Here is an 8,852-nt window from a genome sequence, read left to right as displayed (position 1 = left end):
CCAACCAGAAGCGGTGTTGTGTCTCTTTTGTGGTGTGCCTGGTGTGTCGACAGTGGGTACTGCGTGGATGCTTCGCACATGTCCTCGCCGACCTCCGTCTTCCCTCCCCGCTCCCCGCTTCCCGCCACCACCGCAAGACCCGCCCCTTTTTTCATTCTGTTCCCTCCCCGCTCCCGCCTCCCAGCTGCTCCGCTCACCCGCGCACTTGGCCTTTATATGGCGACCGTGCGACACAGGTGAGTGTGACCCACTTGTGGGACACCCCTGCGCCGCACGGCCGCCAGCTGCTGCGTGTGCCCCTCAGCCTTCCCTGCCTCGCTGCCTGCCTCGCTGCCGGCCGACTCGGCTGTCGATTGTTTTGACTTTGTTTTGTCCGACATTTGTGCTTGCTAAAATTGTTTTCTTGTTTCCCTGCCCGTTTTAGCGTTTGCCTCTGTTTTTTCTGTATTTTTCTTTTCTCAGCTTGTGTCCTTCCTGTTTGCCCGCCTACCCTCGCCGACCTCCGTCTTCCCTCCCCGCTCCCCGCTTCCCGCCACCACTGCAAGACCCGCCCCTTTTTTCATTCTGTTCCCTCCCTGCTCCCGCCTCCCAGCTGCTCCGCCCACCCGCGCACTTGGCCTTTACATGGCGACCGTGCGACACAGGTGAGTGTGACCCACTTGTGGGACACCCCTGCGCCGCACGGCCGCCAGCTGCTGCGTGTGCCCCTCAGCCTTCCCTGCCTCGCTGCCTGCCTCGCTGTTGGCCGACTCGGCTGTCGATTGTTTTGACTTTGTTTTGTCCGACATTTGTGCTTGCTAAAATTGTTTTCTTGTTTCCCTGCCCGTGTTAGCGTTTGCCTCTGTTTTTTCTGTATTTTTCTTTTCTCAGCTTGTGTCCTTCCTGTTTGCCCGCCTACCCTCGCCGACCTCCGTCTTCCCTCCCCGCTTCCCGCCACCACCGCAAGACCCGCCCCTTTTTTCATTCTGTTCCCTCCCCGCTCCCGCCTCCCAGCTGCTCCGCCCACCCGCGCACTTGGCCTTTATATGGCGACCGTGCGACACAGGTGAGTGTGACCCACTTGTGGGACACCCCTGCGCCGCACGGCCGCCAGCTGCTGCGTGTGCCCCTCAGCCTTCCCTGCCTCGCTGCCTGCCTCGCTGCCGGCCGACTCGGCTGTCGATTGTTTTGACTTTGTTTTGTCCGACATTTGTGCTTGCTAAAATTGTTTTCTTGTTTCCCTGCCCGTGTTAGCGTTTGCCTCTGTTTTTTCTGTATTTTTCTTTTCTCAGCTTGTGTCCTTCCTGTTTGCCCGCCTACCCTCGCCGACCTCCGTCTTCCCTCCCCGCTCCCCGCTTCCCGCCACCACCGCAAGACCCGCCCCTTTTTTCATTCTGTTCCCTCCCCGCTCCCGCCTCCCAGCTGCTCCGCCCACCCGCGCACTTGGCCTTTATATGGCGACCGTGCGACACAGGTGAGTGTGACCCACTTGTGGGACACCCCTGCGCCGCACGGCCGCCAGCTGCTGCGTGTGCCCCTCAGCCTTCTCTGCCTCGCTGCCTGCCTCGCTGCCGGCCGACTCGGCTGTCGATTGTTTTGACTTTGTTTTGTCCGACATTTGTGCTTGCTAAAATTGTTTTCTTGTTTCCCTGCCCGTGTTAGCGTTTGCCTCTGTTTTTTCTGTATTTTTCTTTTCTCAGCTTGTGTCCTTCCTGTTTGCCCGCCTACCCTCGCCGACCTCCGTCTTCCCTCCCCGCTCCCCGCTTCCCGCCACCACCGCAAGACCCGCCCCTTTTTTCATTCTGTTCCCTCCCCGCTCCCGCCTCCCAGCTGCTCCGCCCACCCGTGCACTTGGCCTTTATATGGCGACCGTGCGACACAGGTGAGTGTGACCCACTTGTGGGACACCCCTGCGCCGCACGGCCGCCAGCTGCTGCGTGTGCCCCTCAGCCTTCCCTGCCTCGCTGCCTGCCTCGCTGCCGGCCGACTCGGCTGTCGATTGTTTTGACTTTGTTTTGTCCGACATTTGTGCTTGCTAAAATTGTTTTCTTGTTTCCCTGCCCGTATTAGCGTTTGCCTCTGTTTTTTCTGTATTTTTCTTTTCTCAGCTTGTGTCCTTCCTGTTTGCCTGCCTACCCTCGCCGACCTCCGTCTTCCCTCCCCGCTCCCCGCTTCCCGCCACCACCGCAAGACCCGCCCCTTTTTTCATTCTGTTCCCTCCCCGCTCCCGCCTCCCAGCTGCTCCGCCCACCCGCGCACTTGGCCTTTATATGGCGACCGTGCGAACGCGCAGCGGGCGCGCCGATTGTGCGCCGAAGGCACGCCAAAAGTAAGCCCGTCTGCGCCCGTCCGCGTCTGGACCGCGCCCAGTGCCAGGACCCCTGGCCCACGAAGACCCCGACCGACCCGCCTGATGTACTCCGCCGCCACCCTCACCGCTCTCAACACCGGCCGACTCCCAGATTGCCATCAAGCCACTCCACGACGTACCCACGGACCTTTCAGCTGCCACGCCTGCAAGTTCACATGCATCCGGACCAGCCTCGCACCAGCACCCGCCAAGTCGAACACCAGCAGCACCCACCTCAAGTGCATCCTGCTCAACACCCGCTCCGTCCACAGACACGCCATCGAACTCTGGAACCTCCTAGACGCCACAGCCCCTGACGTTGCCTTCCTCACGGAGACCTGGATGAACGCCTCTTCAGCACCCGACATCGCCATCGCTATCCCAGAGGGCTACAAGATCGTCCGGAGGGACCGAAACGCCAACCAGATGGGAGGAGGCATCGCCATCATCCACAGGAGCACCATCCGCATCTCGACCAGCACCGACAACACCCTGACCAGCGCCGAACACCTGCATTTCCAGATCCACACCAACCCGAACACCACCCTCAGAGGCACCCTGATCTACCGACCCCCTGGACCACGCACGCAATTCAGCGAGGACATCGCCGACTTCGTCAGCCCGCATGCCCTCCCCTCCGCTGACTACATCCTCCTGGGAGACCTCAACTTCCATCTGGAGAACAACAACGACCGCAACACCAGCACCCTGCTCGACAACCTCGCCAACCTGGGACTCAAGCAACTGGTGTCCACCCCCACCCACCTCGCCGGACACACACTCGACGCAGTCTTCTCCTCCAGCACAGACATCGACTTCAGCCACGCCACAGAGCTTCAATGGACGGACCACAGCTGCGTCCACTTCACCTTCAAGAGAACGACGACCCACCAACACCAGCAACAGGCCGCCCGCAGAAGCTGGAACAAGATCACAGCAGACCAGCTCGCCACCTCCCTGAGCCAGCACCCCCCTGCCAGCTCAGCGAACCCCAGCCAGGCCGCCGACAACCTCACGAAGTGGATCAGCAACTGCGCGGACGAACTCGCCCCACTGAGGACCCCGCCTAGCAGACCCGGCAGCAAGAAGGCCCCATGGTTCACCGACGAACTCAAGAGCTCCAAGAAGAACTGCCGAGCCCTCGAGAAAGTCTGGAGAAGGGACCCGACACCGGACAACAGGACCTCCTTCAAACTTGCCACCCGGAAACACCACCAGCTGATCCGCGCCGCCAAGAAAACAGCATTCAAGGACCGGTTGGACAACAACGCACACAACTGCAAGGAACTCTTCAACATCGTGAAAGAGCTTTCCAACCCCAGCGCAGGAAACAACGACGTCACCCCATCGCAAGACCTCTGCAACTCCCTCGCATCATACTTCCACAACAAGATCGCGGACATACACAACAGCTTCAACAACCAACCAACGCACACCATGACCGAGCAACCACCCCCCACCACCACCCTCCACGCCTGGACCCCGATCAGCACCGAAGACACCATCCGGACGATGAACTCCATCCACTCCGGATCACCGACCGACCCCTGCCCTCACCACGTCTTCAACAAGGCCGACGCTGTCATCGCACCCCACCTGCGAGACATCATCAACACATCCTTCGACACCACCATCTTCCCCGAGAGCTGAAAACACGCCGAACTCAGCGCTCTACTCAAGAAACCAACAGCGGACCCCACCGACCTCAAGAATTACCGCCCCATCTCGCTCCTCCCGTTTCCAGCCAAAGTCATCGAGAAGACCGTCAACAAGCAGATGGCCGCCTTCCTCGAGACGAACGGATCCCTTGACCCCTCACAGTCCGGCTTCCGAGCCAACCACAGCACCGAGACCGCCCTCATCGCCGCCACCGATGACATCCGAGCCCTGATGGACAATGGAGAAACAGCGGCCCTCATCCTCCTAGACCTCTCCGCGGCATTCGACACGGTCTGCCACCGCACCCTAGTACAGCGCCTCAGCAACATCGGAATCCAGGACAAGGCGCTGGAATGGATCATCTCCTTCCTCGACGGAAGAACACAGAGAGTCCGCCTACCACCGTACAAGTCAGAGGCCTCCGAAGTCATCTGCGAAGTCCCCCAAGGATCATCTCTGAGCCCCACCCTCTTCAACGTCTACATGAGCCCCCTCGCGGCCATCGTACGCAAACACAACCTCAGCATAATCTCCTACGCCGACGACACCCAGCTGATCCTCTCCCTGACCAACGACCCCGCCGCCGCCAGAGCCAACCTGCACGAAGGGATGAAAGAGGTAGCCAAGTGGATGACGACCAGCCGCCTGAAACTGAACTCGGACAAGATGAAGGTCCTCATCCTGGGCTCCTCACCCTCCGCCTGGGACGACTCCTGGTGGTCTCCTGCCCTGGGCATCGCACCCAAACCGACAGACCATGCTCGCAACCTGGGCTTCATCCTGGACTCCTCCCTCTCCATGACCAGGCAAGTCAACAACGTCTCCTCGGCGTGCTTCAACATCCTACGCATGCTACGGAAGATCTTCTGGTGGATCCCCACCGAGACCAGGAAGACCGTCACCCAGGCCCTCGTCACCAGCCGACTGGACTACGGCAACGCCCTCTACGCCGGTACCACCGCCAAGCTCCAGAAGAGACTCCAGCGGATCCAGAACGCCTCAGCCAGACTCATCCTCGACATCCCACGAACCAGCCACATCTACGGACATCTGAGAGACCTTCACTGGCTCCCCGTCAACAAAAGAATCACCTTCCGCCTCCTCACCCACGCACACAAAGCCCTACACGACCAAGGCCCGAGCTACCTCAACAGCCGAGTCAACTTCTACGCTCCCAAACGCCACCTCCGTTCAGCCAACCACGCCCTCGCCACCATCCCCCGCATCCGAAGAGCGACTACAGGAGGAAGGTCCTTCTCCCACCTGGCCGCCAAGACCTGGAACTCCCTCCCGACCAACCTGCGCCTGACCCAAGACCACCTCTCCTTCAGGAAGAAGCTGAAGACCTGGCTGTTCGAGCAGTAGCGGCACCCCCCCTCCCCCCCCCCCCCCAGCGCCTTGAGACCCTACGGGTATGTAGCGCGCTCTATAAGTGTCACTGATTGATTGATTGATTGATGTCCTCAGGAGTTTGGCCTGCCCGCTCTGCTCCATGCTAGTCCCCATAGAATTGGCTACCCCATTTCTAACAGTATCCGACATCTGCCATGCTGGCACATATAAGAGAGCTGGTCTCTGAACACAACCAGACTGAGGATCAGGAGATATTACATAAATCCAGGCGATCCGGGGCAGGATATTATGGGGAGGGTGGGCGGCCTAGTGGCTCGCTGGCGCATAAGCTGTCAGCGCCTAGGGAACAGGAGCACAAGACTGAATTACTAGATGTTGACGATATTGCCATGCATTCCACGCCTGAGATTAGTAAAATATTTATTGACTTTTATTCAAAATTATATGGACCTGGGCAAGAGGTAGCTGAGGCTGATTTTAATAACTATCTGGACGATATAGCGCTGGGATGGCTGTCCAATGGGCAACGTGAAGATTTGGTTCAACCATTTGATGTGGATGACGTAAAAGAAGGTATTAGGTCCCTACCTACCAGTAAAGCAACAGGGCTTGACGGACTGCCCAGTGAGTTCTATAAAGCATATATTGAAGAACTTGCCCTGCAATTACTAAAATTTTTTGCAGAAACCTAAGAAACTGGAGTACTCCCCCCCCCATCCCTCAGGGAAGTTTTGTTAGTTACACTTCTGAAACCTGAAAAAGCAACCAATAGGTGTGAATCGTACAGACCGCTATCCTTTATAAACTTAGATACCAAAATATTGGCCAAAATGATAGCATCTAGACTACAACCTCTGATTCCTAAATTAGTTCTCACGGATCAATCAGGCTTAGTCCCCAAGCGATCTTCGGTGCATGATCTCTGTACAATCTGTGCAGTATTGCACCATTTGGATCCAGAGACCCTGGCTGTTGCGGTGCTGCTTGATGCAGCTAAAGCTTTTGATTCGCTCCACTGGGACTAAATGTTTGTATTATTGCAGAGAATGGGCATGCCACCCTTTTTTGTAAAATGGATACAGCTACTGTACATCAACCCGGTAGCACGTATGCGAGTGAATGGATGGGTATTGACGTATTTGCAATTTGTAGGGGCACGCAGCAGGGTTTCCCTTTGTCCCCGATGCTCTTCTCATTGGCACTGGAGCCGTTGGCATGTAAGATGCATCAGAAGCACTCGGAGGCCGCACTGGGGTTCAGGCAGCGCCCATTGATCATCTCATTATATGCAGATGACATGTTATTATATGTCCACGACCAAGCTATACAGTTATCTCCTTTACTACAGGAATATGTTATATTTGAAAAGCACTCTGGGCTGGGGATAAATTGGGCAAAGTCCACAATATTTCAATTGACTGATTGTACTCAAGAGGTGGTGCCGGACTAGCCGCTCGCCTGGTCCGCTGACCCGGTCAAATATTTGGGGGTTTGGGTGCACAAAGACCCAGAGATTGTGTTACATTTGAACTATGGACAGGCTGTCAATGCAATTACAGAACAAATTTCTCTCTAGAAGCGTCTATTTCTGTCACTGGCAGATAGAATCGCTGTTGTAAAAAATAACAGGGCTTCCTAAGTTGCTGTATCTATTTGCCAATATCCCAATAAAGTTAAATATCACATTTTTCAAAGCATTGCAGACTTGCTAACTGTCACTGATTTGGGCTGGCAAGCAACCGAGGTGCAGCTGGAATACATTAACACTACTGTTTGAAAAAGGTGGTTTTGAAGGCACCAGACATACGCCTTTACTACCTGTGTGCCCAGGCGCAGTTTGCACATTACTGGCTGTTTCATCAGAAGCATATGCCACATTTGGCAGTGGAGGCGCATCCGATGCCATTGCCAGCTAAGATTCTCCCTAGCTGCGTAGGAGGCATTAGAAGGGAAATCACCCCAGTTGACTGCACTGTGTGGGCATGGGATGCCTTGGCCAAGCGTGCAAGGAGTGAGTATATTTATGCACCTGATATGCCAATTGAGGCACATCCGGGGATATCGGTGGAACAGGATCGTGGGGCCCTTAATGTTCTTCAAAGTGCAAGGATTACAAAATTGGGAGATATATACCGAACTGGAACTTTCTTGACTATGACTGATTTTCAAGCTGGGCAACAATATAAACTAATGCATGGGTTTATATATGCCAGACTACGGGCGGCGGTGAGTGCCCTGCAGCCTGATTTTCCACAGGAACCACAAATGCTGAGGGTGCTGCAGATGGTCTTAAAAGGTGGCAAATGTAGGGGATTGATCACCAGAATATATTGTACATCTCAACAAGAGAATGAGTGGGACAATTCTCCAGCATTGTAAAATTGAATGCCTTTTTAGAGACCCCCATGTCCCACACAAATTGAGAAATGTGTTGTAAACTGACTGGACGTTTAACTGCCAACTGCAATATGCAAATGATTCCTTTTAAATATCTGCATCAGATATATTACACCCCTGTACAATTGTTAAAATTTGGATTGCATGAGGATGCGCGGTGTCCCAGATGCTGACAGGATGGAGCGGATTTTGTGCATTTGGCATGGATGTGCCCTGCTATATTTAAATTCTGGAGTGGTGTGGTAAATGCATTATCAGATATGACATCTGACAAAATTGCATGTGAACCTGAAGTGTGCCTGTTAGGACTGTTGAATAAAATCAAACCATGTAACAGACGTATTGTTGAAGTAGCTACACTAATGGCTAAACGTGCAGTTGCAATGTACTGGAATTCTAAAGCAGTACCGACACTGAGCAAATGGGTTCATGATCTTGTGTTTCATAAAGAACAATTGAATATATATGCAGAGAAGTTACCTGAGGCCTCCAGCCCCAATTGATTTCTGGGCTCCACTCACTGCCTATCTGCTGACACACCCTGATATGTGTTGAAAAGCAAAGGTGACCAGAACAGGTACGTTTTCTGGAACTCCTTATTAGCCATCCACTCTCCGAAACATTGCTGTGGAATTCCAACATTCTAAGGTAGACTCCCAAGGGAAAGTCCACTGGGGAAAAGAGATTACAACACAACTCCCCAACATTACAGGGTTAAACATAACTGCATTTGAAAATCCTGTCACAACTCCACGTTTGTCCATTCTCCAGTAGTACAACATTGTTGTAGGACTTGGCTGCACGACAAGGAGCGTAATATTTGCTTTTTCTCAGATTGTCTTTAACACTCCTTTTAACTTGTACCCAATCTCCTACCCTCAACTTGAGATCTTTCACCCCATTCTTACCATTGTACCACTCCTTGTATTTGCTTTGGTGTAATCTTCGTTTATTTCCAGCTTCCATAAGATTGGACTCCACTGCCTACCCACCCCTAAACCAGGTGGGGCTAAACTTTGTACAGGGTTCTCTTCCTCTGAGGGCAACAAATGGGGACACCCTTGTGAAGATGTTGGGTGGCGTGTGGTAGGCCCATAAGCAATCCCGTAGGGAT

Source organism: Lissotriton vulgaris, chromosome 5 (assembly GCF_964263255.1).
Source record: "Lissotriton vulgaris chromosome 5, aLisVul1.2, whole genome shotgun sequence".
Taxonomy (NCBI): Eukaryota; Metazoa; Chordata; class Amphibia; order Caudata; family Salamandridae; genus Lissotriton; species Lissotriton vulgaris.
The sequence above is the reverse complement of the archived record's forward strand: the minus strand, read 5'-3'. Positions refer to the sequence as shown.